General features: G+C 44.1%; 1 protein-coding gene across 2 annotated transcripts in view; it reads right to left on the bottom strand.

The window, feature by feature from the left end:
• Positions 1-19,603, bottom strand: part of SNPH (syntaphilin) — a 44,150-nt gene extending 24,547 nt beyond the window's left edge. Inside the window, exons 1-2 of one of the 2 annotated variants that reach the window (XM_072631705.1) lie at positions 19,497-19,603; positions 19,134-19,235 (exon numbers count right to left, since the gene is read on the bottom strand). The gene's annotated coding sequence lies outside the window, so the exon portion shown is untranslated. Of the gene's footprint in view, positions 1-19,133; positions 19,236-19,496 lie in introns of those variants that run through there. The other variant, XM_072631706.1, reaches the window with a different exon arrangement.
• Positions 19,604-19,974: the final 371 nt, after the last annotated feature.

Genomic DNA, 19,974 nt, shown 5'->3' with positions numbered 1-19,974 from the left:
CCCCTTTTCCTGGAAGCTCTGTGGGGAAGCATTTCTGGCTGGCTGGGGCTAGCAGCTTCTCAGGGAGATCTTTCCTGGAATAATCTCCCTTGGTTACTTTTTCACAGCTGACAAGCTGCTCCAGTGGCAAGGACATGTCCCCTAAGTTCCTGCCAGGAAGGGGACAGTTGAGGCCATGCAGCCAACGGTTTTGATGTCTCTCCCTTTTCCTCTCAGATTCCCCAGTTGGAAACTCTTAGCCCTCCCCATTCAATATTCCTTTGGGGTCTTTGTCTGCCCCAAAGGTCTCCAGAGAAAAAAGACTGCCACCATGACATTCTGTCACCATGACGCTTGGCTCCAGGTATCTGCTCAACATGGAATACAGAAAGGAAACCCAGAGGCCATAGGGAGTGAAGTTGTGATAAGGCCAGCATACCTAGATACAAATAACCTCCTTGCTGAAATGGCTGCTCTCTGCTTTCCATCAGCCTGCACGAACCACTACAGTTTGAGTTTCTGGCAGAGGCATGGGGGATGGAAGACCCCAGTAGGCATTTAGTTCAACTCATAGTTGAATAGTAGTCTCCACTGTAACATATTTAACCAGTGGTCATTCGACCTATGTCTAAAGACTTCCGTTAAGGAAGGGGAACACAGTACCTCCTGAAGCTGCCCATTCTACTTACGGGCAGCCCTAAATGTTAGCAAGTTCTACCTGATACAGAGTCTAAATTTGCCTCTTTGCAATTTCCTCCCAGTGCTCCTGGTTCTGCACTCTGGAGCCAAACAGAACTCATCTAATCCCTCTTCTATACGACAATTGTTTAAATACTTGAAGGCAGCCATCATGTCCCTCATCCCTTCCCCTGATTTGTTTCCTCTTCTTCTGGATAAACATCCCTAGTTCCTCCACGTGATCTTCATCTTACATGGATTCAAGGGCCTTGAATTGATTGACCATCTTGGTCAATAAAGTGGCGAGCATTCGTAAGATGGTAATGTCCCTCCTAACCTTTATCATTCAGAACTCAATGCCATATTCCAGAAGTGATCTGACAAGAGCAGAATACTAACAGACTATTCCCTCCGAATTATTATTATTATTACTGCTGGCAAGGCAATTGGATTTAGGTGACTTGCCAGGGCCACACAGCTAGTAAGTGTCAAGTGTCTGAGGCCTATTTTGAACTCAGGACCTCCTGACTCCAGAGCTGGTGCTCTAACCACTGTGCTACCTAGCTGCCCCCATTCCCTCCTAACGCTTGAAGGTTATGCCTCTCTTAATGTAGCCCAACATCAAATTAGCAGGTTTGGGTTTTTTTTTTTTACTGATATATCAGATTGCTGACTCATTGAAGTTACAATCCATCAAAATTCTGGATTTTTTAAAAAAACAAATTGCTACCTAACTACACGTTCCTCATCTTGGAGTTAAAGCTGATTCTTGGAATCCAAATGTAAGATTTTATGTCATTTTGCAACAGTAAGCATCCCAACATACACAGGGAGCCTGCTATCACAGGTTCTTAGATCTGCATTCACAAAAAGAAAGCAACTTTCAAGGAGTTAACGACCACTTTAATCAAGCACATGTATCATTCCTTTAACCAAGCACATATATCATTCACCTAGTTCAGGACAGTCAGCACCCTGAACTTCAAAGAAAATCAAAATCAAAAAGTCAACAGACATGGCTTCCTCTGCCTGAAATCAACAGACAGGTCCAAGTGTCCCGACCATAGTTACCAGGCAGGGAAGTATCAACATTTGGGTTTTCAAAGCCAGGAGGCTCCTTTAGTGGCTTCCCAGAGTCCTCATCTGGCCAAACAAACACTTCCAGTCAGTAATCCCCAAAATAAAACCTCAACTCAGAGTATTTATACCTTTTTTAGAGCCAGAGGGCATCCCAACCCTTGAGAACCAGTACCTCATTAACAAATTTTCCCTAATCAAACTCTCCTTAATGGGCAGGCCCAATAATGGGTGGAGAAGATCTTTAATCACATTAACAATACAAATACATATACTGTTTCTAGTTAAAGAAACTTGTTTCTGTACTTTACTCCTAGCAGACTCTTGATTGATAAAGGCAAGATTCAATCAGAAGCCCTTGATTGTACTAAAACAAAAACAGCAAAAGATCCTATTTTGCTTGCCATCACACACTTTCATGGTGTCACTTCATACTCAAAAATCTCCCCTGGCTCTTCATTAACCATAGGATCAAGCCATAATGCTTTGTTTTGCACCTTAAGACTCTCCTCCATCTGGTGCTTCTCTAACCTTGTCTATTTTTTTCATAAAAAATAATTTTTATTGATTTTTACTTGTTTTTACATTTTGTAAATTTCTCAACGAACCTATCTTTTCTCCCCTTACTAGAGAATCATCCCTAGACTCAACCTTTTTTGTATCATGGGCCCCTATGGCAATCTGGTGAAGCCTATAGACTCAAATGCCCTTTCATGTCTCTTCTCTGTCATCTCTCATTCTGATTTCTTCACTTTGCATCAGTTCATACAAGTCTTCCCAAACTTCCTGGTCAATCTTATGTCCAACTGTCCCATGAAAATCATGTTTCAGCCAGTTCTTCATTACCCTAGGAACAGCATGAACTCATTATTAGCTCGGACATTACTCATACTTTCTTCCCAACCTGAGATGCTTTCCACCTATTTGAATTCTAGAGAATTAAAGAATCTTAAACTAGTCAGGGCTTTGGAGGATGAGAATCTGACCCATCCCTGAAGTAAGATTACCCTCTGTAGTCTTTCCAAAACGTGAGCATTGAATCTCTACTTGAATCTATCTGATGGTAATGAACTCACTCTCTCCATTCCATTTTTTTTTGACAGTTCTAATGGTTGTCATCTAATATTGAGCTGAAATCTGCCTCCATGTAGCTTTTACTTATATATTGATCCTACATCTGCCTCCTTCCCCCAACCCACAGGCCAAACAGAATTAGGACATCAGCCAGATCAAGCAACTCACATCTCTGTAGGCTTTATGGGTTACAAAGCACTTTTTGAACACAACAACCCCTCAAGTTAGGTAGCAAAAGTATTGTTGTCCTCTTTTTACTAGGGAGGAAACAGGTTCAGAGAGGGAAGGAGACATGCCCATGTTCTACGTCCTTCTTCCTCATAATAACTTTTAATCAACTTGAAGATAGTCATCACAGTCTTTCCTTGGTCTTTTCAAAGGCTATATGTCTCAGATCCTTGAACTGATCCTTACATGGTATGGTCTCCTGCCTTATCACTTTCCTGGTCACCTTCTTCTTGATGGGCTCTGGTTTGACAATACATTTCCTAAAATGTGTTGTCCAGAACTAAACATAATATTCCAAATGGGGTCTAGCCAGGACAGAACATAGTGGGACTATTTTTTACCCTGTTCTGGACACTCTGGTTCTCTTAAAGCCATCTAGTTTTGTCAGTTTGTTAGTTTATTTTTTGACTGCTGTGTTACCCTGTGGACTCAACTAGTCCTTTCATTGCTGTTCAGCTGTATCCTGTTCTGAGTTACCCCATGTGAGGTTTTCTTGGCTTTTTTTGGCAAAGATACTGGAGCAGTTTGTCATTTCCTTCTCCAGCTCATTTTACAGATGAGGAAACTGAGACAACCAGAGTTAAGTGACTTGCCCAGGCTCACAGCTAATTGTCTGAGGTCATATTTGAACTCATGATGAGTCTTCCTGACTCCAGGCCTGGAGCTTTATCCACTGCACCTCATAGCTGCCTTTAGACTAGTCCTACACATCCTTATCTCCCACAATTTGCTAATGCAAAGGAGATGCTCTAGCTGAACTGATTATGCTCAGAAAGGGAAAAGGATAGACGCTGCACCTATAATTTCACTGATATAAGAGAATTCTTTGATGAGAAAATCTCCTCTACCAACGTTGGTCTGCATCTGTCCTGTAACCTACAGTCTTCAAGCCTTATCTGGGAACACTGAGGGGTTAAGTTACTTGCTCAGAGTCACAAAGCCTAGGTCAGACGGTGGATCTGAACTCAAGTCCTTCTGACTCAGAAGCCAGCTCTCTCTCCATTATGTCATAGCTGCATCTTATCCTTTAAGAAAAGGTTTGCAATTTCCTACCTCTTCAGTTCTCCTGACCACAACCTTCTCTATCCTCCAGGAAGCTTTCCTTGGCTATCCCAATCCTTGGGGATTTCTCCTTCCCCACAGATGTGGCCTTTGTTATACTACCATTAACTCGACACTGATCATGCACTGCCTGGGACTGATCATGTCTTGTATCTCCCAGAACATAGGGCCTTGCACATAGTAGGTGTTCCATAAAGGTTTTTTATTCATCACACTTTAAATTCAACAAATGTTTATGAAGCAGCAACCCCGTGCAAGGCATCATACTAGCTTCTGGGGATGGGAAGATGAAAATGAAATTGTACTGTGCCTGCCTTCAAGGAGATTCCATTCCACTTTCTAGCCCAGAACCTGTGGAAATTATAGCCAGAGATGAACTACTTTCAGGAAGCAAGAGCTCACCATTTCCCAGCTAAATACCTCTCACAGACAGCCTCATCTCCCCCAGCTCATAGGTAGTAAAAATAGCAAAGCTGAGATTTAAATCGGGGCCATTTCATTCCAGATCTTTTCACTACATGATACTACCTCTCTCTCCCCATTCCTACTCCTAACCTTCCTGTCATTGAAGTTAATTACACTTGGCTTTTTCCCTAAGAGCTTTAGACCTACGTGGCCAGGGGATGGGAGAGTGTGTTCCAGAGAGAACACTGAGAACAAAAATTTGTTGTACTCATTATTTCACTGAAGTCTTTTTCTCATGCCTGCTCAAGGTGAGGCAATGACCTTGGGTTTTCAAAGGCTAAGCTAGCAGGGTTGTCAACTCTAGCAGGCTATAATCCAGAGAGGGTTCATGTGGGAGACAGTTAATGAACCACATAGCTGTGGTCTAAGGACCAGCCTCTCTTTTGGTTATAGCTGCTTATGAAACTAGGATGAGAAACTAGGGCTCCATCAGAGGAGGTGGAGTCCACACTGATGAAACCACAGGTCCTAGAAGCACTGAGGAATGCTGCATGTGTAAACACTTGCACTTAGTAAATATGTGACTTCACTGTCTCCAATAAGCCAATATCCTTTCCTGTGAGAAAAAACAAAGGAACCTTCCCTCTTTGACCTACTAGGGAGCTGAGACAGAATCAGTTTTCAGCTCCTGCCTCAATGAGAAACAGTTTTCTAATGTGTTGTCAGCCCCTGGGATTTCCTTAAGGAGGCCCTTGATTTCACAGCTTGCTTACTGCCTGGACTAGGAAGACATCAGGCCTCCTTTCCCAGGCCAGGCTCCCCCCCTGCACCATGTACAGAGGTGAGGCAGCCCTGGGAGTTTGGTGCTATGCATCCAAAGGGTTGTCATGGTATCAAGGCTAGCCCTCAAGGACTTCTAGTCCCCCTGATGCTTCTGCACAACACTTTTCCTGTGAGTCCAGGAGGCTAATATTGGGAGGGGGGGCAGGCACATCTGGTCCCAAGCTATGACTCAGTGTGGTGAAGATGAGAGCTAGGAGGAGGGGGAAGGAACAGGACGCATTCTATGTTTGATGCATAGTTAGCAAAGAAAACAGAAACGGAGGATCCAGGGTGCAGTGGAAGTGACACTGTGCCAGGAATTCCCAGGTTTTCTAGCCCTCAGTCTGCTGCTGGCCTCAGTTTCCTGATCTGCAAAATGAGAATAACAAGCCCTGCTCTGGTTCCTAATGAGGATCACAATGAATAATGAGCTAGAAGGCTTTGTAAAATAAACTGCAAAATGTCATGTAATGTTACTGTTATTAGAAGGTGAGTTTTTTACTACTTTCCTAGATGATCATGGCAATGTCTTCCCCCATCTCTGAGGGATGGAAGAGGAGAATTCTGAAAGAGACTCTGACATGACCTTCGAATTCATGAATTCTACCTTCTACCTGGCAGGACTGGTACTGTCTCAGCCCACCCTCACAGGAGGCAAGAAGATGAGGTATGTAGGGGGAGAATCTCAGAGCTGAGAGGGTCATATGGTCCAACCTCTTACCCTAAACAGAAACTGCCTCCATAACCTTCCAAACAAGTATCCATGCAGCCTCCAAAGACAGGATCCTCACTTCTACCCTCAGAGAGCCCCCTCCATTGCTGGGAAGTTCTTACCATAGTGAGCTGAAATTTGGCAAATTCCATTCACTGCTTCCTTTGGGGCCAAGAAGAGTTAGTCTAATCCCTATTCCCTGTGACAACCCTTCAGGTATTTGAAGAGGACTATCTTACCTCTAAATGTTCTTTTTGTCCCCAGGTGAATTATCCCAGTTCTCTGACTGATCCTAATATGAAATTGCTTCTAATCTTTTCCTCCTTAACCCTTCTCAATCGACATTTATTAAGCACTTATTATGTGCCAGGAACTATGCTCAGCATTACAGATACACATCCCAGTTTGTCAGAGTCCCTGTTAAAATATAAAAGAACAACACACAGGAGTGGGCTGGCCCTGGGATCACAGATTTATGCATCTAGTTTAACCACATCCCTCAGAGAAGTCCGTGACATGTTCAAGGTCCCTCTAGTAAATGACAAGATCTCTGGGTCCAACATTAGCGCTCTTTCCATTGTATCGCACTCCCCACCCAGACCCCTTAGTCCAAACCAGAGAGTACCTAGCCCTCACCCACCAGCCTAGCTATTTTGGAAAATGGCCCCAACCCTCTCCAGATACCCCCTGCTCTGTGATGACTCTCCAAATGTTAGAAGATAGATCACCAAGATGGAGCTCGTTGGGCTCAGAGACAGGCCAGAAGCTTGGAGAACTATCAGTGCCAAGCTCCTCTCTACAACTGGCATGTGTGTTATCCACCAGATGGAAATTCTTTGGTGACCTTGGCCACTGATGCTCCCATTCTGGAGCTGATCAAGTCATCAAGGCTCATGGTAGATCCCTGCACAGCAATCTAAGGTTTCAATTTTTATAAGACCCTTGGTTAGGGAAGAAAACCAATCCCCAAAGGCATCATTTTTGCCTTCTAAGAGACTCCTTATCCTAAGCATTTTTCAGATTACTTACATACAAAGAAACATGTGTGCATGACCAGAGGATCCCAAATTTAGAACTAAAAGGGATTTCAGAGGCCCTCTCATTTTCCTCCCTCATGTAATAGATGAGGAAGCTGAGACTCAGGGAAGCTAAGTGATTTGCCTGGTGTTATAACAGGGCAGAAGGGTCAGAGGTGAGACTGGAACCCAGGTCCTCTGACTCCTCTTACAGCCCATGCACATTTCATTATATCATGCTATCTCACTGATGGGTGACAGAACAGAAGCTGAGAAGCTATCTGCTCAACCATATCATTTTACAGAAGAGGAAGTTTGGGCCCAGAAAGAGGAAGTGACTTGTTCAAGGTCACACTTCACATTACTGGCAAAGTCAAGACCAGAACCTGGGTTTCTTGATTCTCAATTTAATACTCTTTGCACTATGGCACAGTTGGCTCCTTTATCGTTCAGATCATCCCTAGAGTGTATGGAGTATCTAGTAGCTAGCCAGTTTGTATATCTATCAAGCCTCCCAGGGAAGTCAGGTTATAAGGAACATGAATAGCAGCCTGGAGGAGAGAGAGCTTAAGGAATTTGGATAAGGAGTGAAAAAGAGAGGAAAAGACCCATTTGTTCCTTTGTTTTGATGACAGTGGGTTGCAAAATAGTTGAGTGACCATACTTAACTTACTTTTACCTCTCTGGGCCTCACTTTTCTTGTCTGTAAAATGGAAATGTGACTTCTTGGCACTACCTACCCTCTCAGAACTATGACAAGGAACACAGTGTTACACTGATGCAATGAGTATGAATCACCTCATAAACTGTGAAGTGCTACAGAAATGTGGTGTTATATTGACGTATTTGTGTTCATAATAATAATAGCTAATCCTTATATATCAGTTTAAGGTTTACAAAATATATCATGTATATAGATGAAGAAGCTGTTCTAAGAAAAGTAAAGTGACTCACTCAAGGTCACACAGCTAGTTAAGTGACTGAGGCAGAATTCAAACTCAAGCCTTTCTTACTTCAAGTCCAGCACTCTTCCCAACATGTTGCCAAAGGTACCCAATATATTATTAATAATAGCAAAAAATGAGATTTCCAACCTTCTTGGAATTGGAGGACAAAAGAGGTAAAACAAGGATTAGGAAGAACTTTGAATACTCATCTGACATTCAAACATATCTCTAAGATACTTCAAATTTCTCTGTTTAGAGCTTGAAGGAAGTGGCAATCTCACAGCTTCTATCAGGGACCCACTTTTGCATAAGACAATTCCTGAGCTAAGGAATTTACCTTCTCTTGTCTAACTGAAACCTTCCTGCTACAGTTTCAGGTCATATCCCCTTATTTAGTCCTTAATCATATTAAGACCAACACAACACCATCTTAGAGCCAAGGACATATCAGGGGAGGGAGGAGGAGAAGTGTTTTCCTCAACAAATTCCTATGTCTTGATTTGAACCCCATCATTCCCAGCATGGAACTTGTCTATTATTCTTAGCATTTGTTAGAAAATCACTCCTCATCCTCTTCTCTGGACTAGGTAATCCCAAATCTTTCCATTTCAGAATATGTCACTCTGGGATGGAATCTAGTTTTCCCTGACCTTTCAATCTTGAGCTCTAGCCAGTCACCATGTCATTTATTAACTCAACCAAATATTTACCAAATATCTATTACATAATGCCCAGATAATGGCAGTACAGGGGAAATACAAGAGAAATAAGATTTATTTCTTGCCCTCCAGCAGAGTGAACTGATGTACTTGGCTAAAGCCAATCACTCAACAAGAATCACACGTCCCCTTGGGCTATTAGAGGAACATCCTTTCTTCCTTCAGCCCTCTCTGGAGAGAAAGCTCCCAGCAGTCCATTCTTAGGGACAGACTGTAGATTAAACAATACCTAGTGTGTAACTTTGGGAAGTCAGTTCCCTTCTCTGGTCTTTAGTTTTTTAACTTATCAATCAGTAAGCATCTATTAAATACCTACTATGTGCCAGACAAGTGCAAAGTACTGCGGATATAAAGAAAGGTAAAACACAGTCCTGCTTTCAAGTAGCTCACAATCTAACAGGGGGGATAATAAGCAAACAAATACGTACAAATAAGCTTCATACAGGATAAAAAATATAATTAACAAAGGGATGGCACTAGAATTAAGAGGAACTGGGAAAGGTATCCTGAAGGAGGTGGGATTTTAGTTGGGACTTAAAGGAAGCCAGGAGGTGGAAATGAGGAGGAAGAAAATGCCAGACATGGAAGACAGCCAGAAAAAATGCCCAGAGCTGAGAAGTGGAGTGTCTTGTTCATGGAACTTATCTGCAAAGTTCATTCATTCAAAAACTCTTTTAATACGACCGACTGCGTACAATGTGCATTGTGCTTTGCTTTGAAGGAGATAAAAAGATGAAGAAGTCAAAGGCCATCTCAGGAAGTTCATAATCTAGTAGAACTAATGCGACATAAAGGTTATAATCAAACCAGAACATGGAAAGTACATAAAATGAATAGAAAATGTTTTATGTTCGGAAATTAGGTGGTCAGTCTGAATAATTGTGGAATTTCTTTCTTTAAGAAACAATCTCTGACACCATCCTACTTTCACCCTGAGATGAAGCTTAACACACACTACAGTGGAGAGAGTGCTGTTGGCACTGGAGTCAGATGACCTAGGTTCAGATCTCACTTCTGATACTATTTGTAGGACTTTGGGCAAGCACTTAACACCCCTGACTTTTCTCAACTGAAAAATGAGGGGAGGGAGATAGGACCTGATGACCTCTGAGGTCCCTTCCAGGCCTGGATTTGTGATTTTATACTCCCCAACCTTGTTCCCAGTACACCTAGAGCTGTGTCACCGTTCTTGTGCGACCTGCATTTTCTAAGAGGATCAATGACATTGCGGCATAATGGGTGATGTCTTGACTTGTGTGTGAATTGGATTTAAGTGAGGCCAAGCTAGAGCAGCGTTGAAACCAGGCCCATCTATTTCCTTTCAATGTCCTGGGGCTTCGGGAGTCTGGTGCTAGTCTAGGCTGATCAACATCTCCTATCTGAACTGAGGTGTGAAACTAATTCTCTCAGATGCTTGGCATGATGTCTTCCCTGAATCATCCTTTACAGCTTGCCAGTTTCTCTTGGTTCCCTCTACAAACCATATCTGATTCCTGTCACAGCAATTTTCTCAGTTTCTGTACATCTTGCTATCTTCTTTCATAGCCTCCAAGGCCACTGGATTTCAGCAGGACTCACAGTTCCATCTCTGCTGGCTTTAACTTGATGAGGGGAGGACAGGAGACCATGGGAGGGTCTTCCTGATTACAGCATTTCCTGAGATATCATTTAGTGGAGAGAAGACTGGACCTGGAGTCAGTAGCTGAGTTCTCAACCTTATGACTTGCTGGACCTTGGCCACTTGAGAAAGTTGTTCCTGATGGTCCCTTTCAATACAAACATTCTATGAGTTCATAATTCTAAGTCAGAGATTCATAACCTTTTTTGTGTCATAGGCCCTTATGAGTATGATGAAGCCTATGGACCCCTTCTCAGATGAATGTTTTGAAATTCATAAAATAAATTATATAGGACAACAATATCAGATGATAGGATAATTCACAGAAAGTTGATTATTTTGAAATAGTTATCAAAATATTTTTAAAAATAATTTCATAGATCCTAGGGTAAAAAGATTATTTAACATAATTTTCTCTGTCTCAGAATCACTTTTCCCACATTTAAAATGGGGACAATTTTACTTATGTGAAAATGCTTTAAATCCATAAAGTACTATAGACGTGTAGACCATATTATCATTCTTGAGTGTAACTGGCACTTTATTATCCAACTAGAGATGAATGCTAGATCATTTAAAATATTTTCTAATGAGAATCTGCATAAACTCCTAATGGATTTAAAGAGAGCCTAGTCCTAGAAGAGGCTTTCCCCTTCACATGGTAACATACCAGTTAAAAACTCAACCAAACCCTAGAGTTTAGCCACAATCTCAATATATTCACAATTTCTAACCTGGGATAGGTAGTAGCCATGAACTGACAAACTCCAGCATTAGCTGACTGCCCAGGACTTGTTTATTTAAATGCTTTATAAGAATCACTTAATATATCAAAGCATATACCCTCCAAGCCCCACTCTGGGAATAAGGGAATATACAGTAACACAAAATGATGGGAGACTCCACAGCTCTCGTTTAGGGTTGTTAGTAGCTTCTCCTGAGGAGAGCAACCATCACTTAAACTGTGGAAAGAAACTTTGACCCAGGTACAATCAACTAAACTGTCTGACCATTTCTGAGTTTCAAACAGTTCAGAGGTTTATGCACATATACACAATATATATGTCAGTATGAGAAAGGATCAGCATTTAAGAGTTGAAGGGGCTTAGAATTAACTGAGTAGAGGTTCTCAAATTTTGAACAAAACTTTGAGGCCTTGTAGTAAAATCCTCTAAAATTATTTTTAATGACTATTAACACACAGCATAAAGTTCTTTTTAAAAAACATAGGGTGTTTCAGGATTCCGGCAGCACAATTTAAGAAACTCTGCTCCAGCCCAATTCCTTTATTTTGCAAGGGAGAACTGAGGTTCAGAGAAGGAATTGATTTGTCCAAGGTCACACAGTAAGTGACGGGCAGAACCTAATCTGACTCACATTTCAATAGCATCAGGGATTGGCAAAATGTTTGACTCACAAGCCCCTTCACAGAGGCAGTACAAATATTTTTTGTTCCTGATTTACAATGGTTGAAATCAACACTGAGAATGGTTAAGCAACTTGCCCAGCCTCACAGAACTACTAAATGTTGAAATTGGAACTTCTCAAGACCAGTGGGTGCACTTTCACCAGTAATCTGTGTACATGGTTGGACAGATGCTCCCTGGCCCACACTCATGAAGTCTGGTGCTGTGTTGTGCCCCCCTGTAGTGGGTTTGAGTTGGTCTGAATCATCCAGCCACCTTCACAGCAGTCTCCCTTGTGACTAATGGCATGCATCTGCAAAGGATTGTGGGGGATGGAGGGAGGGGGCCTAGGACTAGAAAGAAGCTAATTGGCTCTTTTTTGGTCTCATTAACATCACGATCTAACCAGCTTCACTGATACTAGTTCTTCATTTCTTCCTGATCCTTCTGCAAGTCCATTTCTGAGCCCCAGACCACATTCTACACCTGGAAGTGGCTTCAGTGAGGACTGGAAATCTATCTGCTTATGAGCCAGTTACACAGGACGACGTTCTTTGTAGGAGGGTAGGACGGCTTTAGGAGCCAGACTACCAGGTTAGAAGGCAGGGCTGGGGAAAGTAGTTAAAATATCTCAGGGAAAACTTCTTGAGACCAATTCAATTCAGCTGGAAAGACACAGAGAAGAAAACCAGGTGCCAGGGTAATCTGGGAAAAGGTCAATCCCTTTCCCATGGGCAAATAGCAACTGCTCCACCCTTTAAAATACACATAACCAAGAACAGACTAGGCAAACCGAACTTGCATTTAATGGGTACTTCTAAGTGCCATGCCAGCATTTTCTTTTTCTTTTTTCCTACCTAGCTTTTTTCAGTCATCTTCCACATCATCCCATAAGGAATTATACCCATTTTAGAAAGGGGAAACTGAGATTCAGAGAAATTTAGTGATTGATGGTCAAGTGAGATGGCAGCAGAACCTGGTACACTCTATCATAATGGTGCTAAATGATACAGTGGAGATGGGAGGAGCCCTGGAAATGGAGTCAGAGGGCCTAGGTTCAAATCCCTGTTCAACTTTTTTCTACTTATATGACCTTGGGCAAGTTATTCCCTGTCTCTGGGCCTCAGTTTCCTCATCTGTAGATCTCATCTGTACATCTCTAAGGATTCCTGCTAGTTCAAAATCCTATCATTCTACCGGAGTTGTTTTTTTTTTTTTCTAGCCAAGCTATTGTCTATCTGTTGGCCAGAAACCCAATTGCCTTTAATTAGCTTTGTGCTCTATGCAGACCCAGGGTTTTGTCTCTGGGCCTTTGGGGCAGGCTGGTTTAATGATGGCTAGCACTGTCCTCTATGTTTGTATCCTCAAAATGTATAACAATACTTACTTTCTGTTTATACCATTTTGAGCATTTATACATTGCCAGGATGGCATATTGAACAAAGGCCAGCTTTGGAATCAGGAAAACCTGGGTTTGATTTCTCCCTCTGACACACACTATTTGTATGACCATGTACAAGTTATTTACCTTTTCTGTGTCCCTTGACTGATGTGTATCTGTGGAGGGAGTTTTCACACTGGGAGTTACCTACACAGGTTTGGAGATACATGTGTTTATACACATGTATGCTTTATAATCATTGAATATCACAGATGGAAGGGATTAATAAATCTCATCCAACCTCTTACCCAAGGCAAAAATTCCTTAGAACTATGTTTATGTGAAGCTTATATCTGCCTCTCAGTGACTTTTGCCCACAGGTCCTAGGCTCTGAAGACAAATAGAATAAATTCAATCCTTTTCTCCCTAACAGCCCTTCATGTTTCCCCCTAAGGGCTTCATGGCACTATTTCCTTGTCCACATTATATGAGTACCAGAACCAGAGCTAGACTATGAAGTCCTTAAGGGGAGAGACTGTGTATTACACTACCCTGTCTCCTCCACAGCGCAGAGCTTTCTTCCTGCAGTAGAGACTCATTGAGCATATAACAGAATGCAAAATTGAAATCCCAGAACTCCAATAAATATTTTAGGAGGCGCTTTCTGAATCTACTGTACAATAACAATCAGTAACTCCTGCAGGGAGGGAATTCATCCTTTCTAAAACCTCCCGTAGATCACCTTTTGGCCTCCGCAGGGGTTCTGGGAGGCCAGATGCAGCTGTCAGGCCCTGGAAACAGGAGTAGATTTGGAAGCTGAGGACTTGGATTCAAATGCTGGCTCTGGTGCCTGAACGATCTTGGGAAAATCATCTTCCCCTCTCTGGGCCTCAGTTTCCTCATCTGGAAAATGAGGCCACTGGACTGGTTCTTTAGAGCTCAAACACAAAGTTCTATAACAGATAATAGTTCCTGAGTCAGGCTAGTTCCTCCAAAGCTTTTGCTATCCCTTACCGACACATACCTCTTCCTCCCACCCCCAACAACATATCTACCTCTGACCCTTAGATGATCCAGTTCTAGCACCTCCAGGCTCCAGCCTCAGGGCAGCTGCTTTCTGATAGAACTGCTGCTCCAAGCCAGGAGCTGCCAGACAACCTCTCCTTACATCTCTCTGGAGGAAGTCATCTGTGCCAGCTTTCACAGGCTGCCCTGCCAAGTCCCCACCTCTGCTGGATTTCTACAAAGCCTTGTTCAGAGAAGCCGCCCTGCCCTACCACTGTCCCCAGCCAAGGCCTTGATGGCACAGCCTTCTACAACATTAGCCCAGACTAAAACTACCCCTACACCAAGTGGCACAGGCTGACAGGGCACAGAGGGCATATCCCAAACTGGGGGCACAGGAGCCTGAGTACTTATGCCACAGTTACCAGGCCAAGGAGAGAAATGATACAAGTCTGGCCCTTTCTATCCACCATGACTGCAAGAAAACCAGAGAAGTAGGGAAGGGATCTTGTGAATAACAATCATGCTTTAACTATGCTCATTGGCATTCCCGTAGGGGCATGTGCAGATAGAAGTAACCAGAGAGAGAGTTCTGCTCAAACGAAATCATGGAATTGCAAACTCTTAGCACCAGAAATATTAGAACCTTTAAACATAAAAAATCCAGAGCTGAGAAACCTTTGGGTTATCTTCCACCACAAGCCAATTGAAGCTCAGATTGAGGGGGGCAGGAACAATTCTCTTCCCTTTGATTTGGAAAGGACCTCAAGGGTCAGTGCTGATAACCTGCATCTGAAACGCAAATCCCCTCTACAATTATCCAGACATCACCTAGCCAGTTACTACCTGCTGAACCAACGTTTGAGAGTTCTCATCCACAATGTTTCATGGACAATTACTTGGTTCCTCAATTCAGAGGACTGCTACAGGAACATGCCTGGGACCTGGGTTCTAGTCTCAGGTTTGCCACTAATCAGCTGTATGACCTTATACAAGTCCCTTTTTCTGTTGGGACTTCAGTTTCCTCCTTTATAAAATGAAAAAGTTGAATTTGATCTTTAAAGTTCCTTGTATGATGATGCTGAACACGACAGGCACTTGTTAAACACCTGTTGATGGTATAAGAAATGTGGAATGGTCTGATAAACTCAGGCTCCCACATAAAGATGCAATATATCAAATGTGACTGTGTTTTCCCAAGATCAGCAGAGGATTCCTGCCCAGGATATCAGCATTAGCTTTGTGCTAGCCATTGAACTTTTGTTTAGTACTGGATGCTCAGGAAATGCAGAAATGATCTCTAACTGTACTGACAACCTAGGTTTCAGAAGACTTCATGTGGTGTATAGGACTGAAAAACAGACTAAAAATCCAGACCCTCCCTTTCTCACAAATGCTGATCTCAGATCAGCCAATGTCTGTGTGACATTAGACAAGTCACTTTATTCTCTGAGCACTAGAGAGACCTCTATTAACCTCCTGAGGACTGATGTTAGGAATCAGAGTAGTAAGTCATGGAAGAAGCTCTCCAAGGGCCCCCATGGAATCCTGTCACTGGGGAGCAGTGAGAACTGGAAAAGATGCCTCTCTGCCTGGGGACTCAGTCATGGACTTGAACTTGGTTGGTTTCTAAAGCTTTATAGTGACTTCCATGCTGCTGATATAGGAACCCAGTGAGACTATGAAGCATTCTTGAAATATCAGGAATTGGTCTGCGTGGGGAGGGAGAGTTAAATATGATTCCATCTGGGTTCAGAGCCAAGAGTAAGGTCAGGTTATCTTAATGTAACTGTTTTCCCTTATACTAGGACAAGGCTGTATTTTCAATTCATAAGACCAGCAGAGAATACAAAATAGAAAATGTTAAAAACAGGAAGGGATCTTAGAGATGATCAAAAACCGGGTCATCTGACTCCTCTACAAATGAGGAAACTGACACCAACAGAGAAGAAATGATTTGCCCAAGGTCACAAAGTGAGTTAATGGCAGTTCAGAGAAGGTTATTCACCACAGGCCTTTTGAATAGGGCATGAAGACAAGCGAATGTCTCAGTCCTAGCCCATTTGCTTCTTTTATTGTCTGGTATCTGTCGCATGTCACAGAGTCACAGAATATCAGAGGTAATCTTCATAGGCCTCATCTGGAAATGCAATGGTATGCTACCTACCTTACAGAGCAGTTAGAGGATCAAAGAAAATAATGGATATAAGGTATTTCAGGGGTAGGGAACAGACCTGTGATTTCACTGGTATAGGGAACTACTAAATGAGATAACTCTCTTAATGCATGTTGGCACCTTCTCTGCAACTATGAGGATTTGCCTAAACACTGAGAGATTAAGAGACTTGTCCCTTATCACATAGCCAGTGTGTTTTAAAGGCAGGATTTGAATATAGGTCCTCCTAGTTCTGAGGCCAGCATCCCACACTGCATCTCATATAAAGTGCTTCAAAACCCTTACAAAATAGATCACTGCAAATTATCGTTGGAAATTTTTAGTCCTGCTCATTTTACAGACAAGGAAAATGAGGCACAAATAGGTTAAGTGTGTGGCCATGGACAAGTATATAGCAGGGATAGAATTCTAACCTGGGTCCTTTGATATAAGGATAATATTCTATACTCTTTCCATTACACTATGCTGCCTCTAAGGGGAACATATAAAACATCTGTCAGCCACCAGCACATCCAGGCTTGTACATTCTTTTGGACTGGCAGCTCAATTTCCTTGAATTTGGCCCTATTTCTCTCTGGCATGGAGCTGGGGCAGTCATGGATGGATAATTCAAAGCATTATAAACTATCTACTCAAACATGGTAATTACTGGGAAAAAATACATTTTGGGAGAAAATATCCAGGGCAAGAAAGTATCTTACTTTGAAGAGACATGGGGGGGGATAGAGTGGGAGACAGATACAAAATGTCGATGAGGAAATGCTTTCACCAAATGTTCTTTGGGAGATCTAATTGAAGAAATGTTCAACACTTAAATTGGAGTCTTACTTAACGACTCATCTCTCTCCACCCCTCCCCCCAACTTCTTTGCTTTTCCATCCTCTGTGGAAGCTAGGGTCCCTAAGGTTTCTTGGGGCATGCTCCAAGAAACCTCCCTAGTACAAGAAGGCATTTCTACATTTGAGGCTGTCAAAACCCTTGCAATGGAAACATTCTATTATGGTTGATCCCTCAGCTTTCCTCCCTCCTGGGCAGACTTGGGCCTTCATTATCTCCCAGCAGAAACACCATCAGGTGTGTGTGTGTGTGTAGTCTATGTCACCTGCCCCCTTTTTTCCGCACCCCCCCCCCCAGTTCAGTCACATGACTGGTGAGGTTCTAGGTGTGATGGGAAAGAAGGGAGAGAAGAAGAAAGGAGAGACAGAAAAGGAGGTTGCATACATGTCGGGGCATCTCCTTTTTCTTTTTAGGCCTACAAGGTCAGTGCTTCACCAGGAAATTGTCTAATCTTAGGGTCAGAAGAGGTCACCTGCTCCAACCAGGCCTTAGATAGGTTTGATAGACAAGACATCCAAGCAACTTGGCCTAAGCTTAAATTCTGGACTGTGGGACTAGGACATGCTTCTTCTCCATTGGAGATTCAGGACCTGCTTGGGCAGTATTCACAAAGATCATCTGATCCAATCTTCTTATGGAGAATATGCAGTCCAGAGGAAGGAAGTGACGTGCCATAGTCACATGACTACTAAAGCAACAGTCAGGATTAGAACCCAGGTATCCTGATTCCTAATCTAGTGCTTTTCCTACTATATCCCACTGCACCCAGGGGCTGTCAACTTCTTCAGGATTGCCTGGCTCTCTCACCCTGTAGGATGAGTCCCAACCCCATAGCAGTGTCCTTTGAAGGTTTCAGGGGGGCCTCCTCCCTCTATGCAAACAAGGAAAGAAAATCTGGGAAAGACGATTAGAGCAGCATCTGTCAAAAGGTCTGAAAATAGGAACACAGGAAGATCACCACCAGGACCTGATAAAGGTCTAGGGGAGGGATTCCTGACACAGGTCCCTCCAGGAGACACCAAACCTTTGAGTCTCTCACCCTGAAGGGGGCCGGATGTTCCCAGATTTGCCTGGCCACCCTGGGGCCTCGGTGTTTCTTCCTGAGAGATGGTTATAAGCACTGACCTTGGGGAAGGGGGAGGGTAAGGTGTTACCTCACCAGCCTTCCCCATGTATACACACACTACCACACATATACCCTAACTCATCAGCCTTCCTCACATATACACACACCACTCCCCTCTCCCTACCACCTCTCATTCCTCACCCCTCTCTCCACTCCCTGTCCCAAGACTCAAGACCTCCAATCCCTTATCTCTTCTGGGTCTGACCCCACATAACTCCCTCCTCACCTACCCGGATCTGCCCTTTCCTGTTCCAATCAGCATTTGCTTTTTCCCTAAGTTTTTCTTATGCTGGGAGAATGAAGGGAAAACAGAAGAGGAATAATGCAGGAAAAAGGGATAGAGGGTAGAAACAATCTCTGTTAGGGGGTCATTGCACCTTCACACACACACACACACACACAGACACACAGACACACACACAGACACACACACAGACACACACAGACACACAGACACACACAGACACACGGACACACACACACACACACGGACACACGGACACACGGACACACGGACACACACACACAGACACACAGACACACAGACACACACACACACACACACACACACACACACACACACACACACACACTAATCTGCGCATCCCGATCAACACTGGCTTCCTCCACTAAGTTTGGCTTATGCTGTAGGGGGTCTGGAGAAGGGAGGATGCAGGGGAATGAAGGGGAAGGGGAGGGGGGAGGATGAGTCACGACCAAACCCCTCCCGGGCCTAGCGTTCTCAGAGGGATTCTACCGCAGCTCCCCCACCTCCCCCTCCCCGCCGGGGCCGCAGGCTTCCCTCCCACGGTGATGCAGTGCAATCTTCCCTCACCCCACCCCAGCCCCAGCCCTCTGCTCTCACCTGAGTCCGCTTAGCGGCCCGCACCGGCTCGCACGGTTCAGCTCCGCTTGGCGCAGCGCCTCTGCAGTGGCAGCTGCAGACGGCCGAGTCCGCTTCAGCAACCTGCGGCCCAGGAGACAGGAGGATGAGCCCCCATCCACAGGGGACAGAGCCGGTGGTCCCTCCCACGGCCAAGCCCCTTCCCTGCGGACACCAGGACAACATGCCAGGGGTCTCTCCCCTCCCCCACCACACCCTTTGCCCTGTGCAGACTCCGGGTGGTGCCCCTAGCTTGGGGCCAGCTGGAGCCCTAAGGGGAGAGGAGAGGACAGAAGGGGAGAGGGGCGGTCGGGGGTCAGCGGTCTCTGGGGCTAGTGCCATCACCTGCTTCGGCTTCCATAGCAGCGGCTGCCAGGGCTGCTCCGCTGCGGCTGCTAGAGCCGCTCTCGGGAGCGCCTACTGGAGGTGGCTGGCTCGGCGGCAGCAAGGGAAAGGAGGAAGGGAGAGCCGGCTGGAAGGAGGCTGAGCCAGCCTGTTCACACGCAGCTGCGTAATTTGTCCGTCTTCACTTTTCCTCTTAAAGAGATAGTGGACACCTGGCAGAGGCAGAGGCGCAACCAGAGGACGAAAGTATTCAATTGTATCATCTCCTGGGATGAGCATGAAACGACCCCTCCCCACCTGTAGCACAGTGGAAAGAGACCTGGATTATAATTAGGCGGCGGTGTGGGGTGACAGGAAGGGTGCTGGGTTTGAATCCCAGCTCTCCTACTTATTACCTTGTGTGACTCTCGGCAAGCCACTTAACCTCGGAACCTCAGTTTCCCCTCTTTAAAATGAAAGTGTGGACTATGAACCACTT

This window comes from Notamacropus eugenii, chromosome 1 (genome assembly GCF_028372415.1).
Source record: "Notamacropus eugenii isolate mMacEug1 chromosome 1, mMacEug1.pri_v2, whole genome shotgun sequence".
NCBI classification, from domain to species: Eukaryota; Metazoa; Chordata; class Mammalia; order Diprotodontia; family Macropodidae; genus Notamacropus; species Notamacropus eugenii.
The sequence above is the reverse complement of the archived record's forward strand: the minus strand, read 5'-3'. Positions and strand labels throughout refer to the sequence as shown.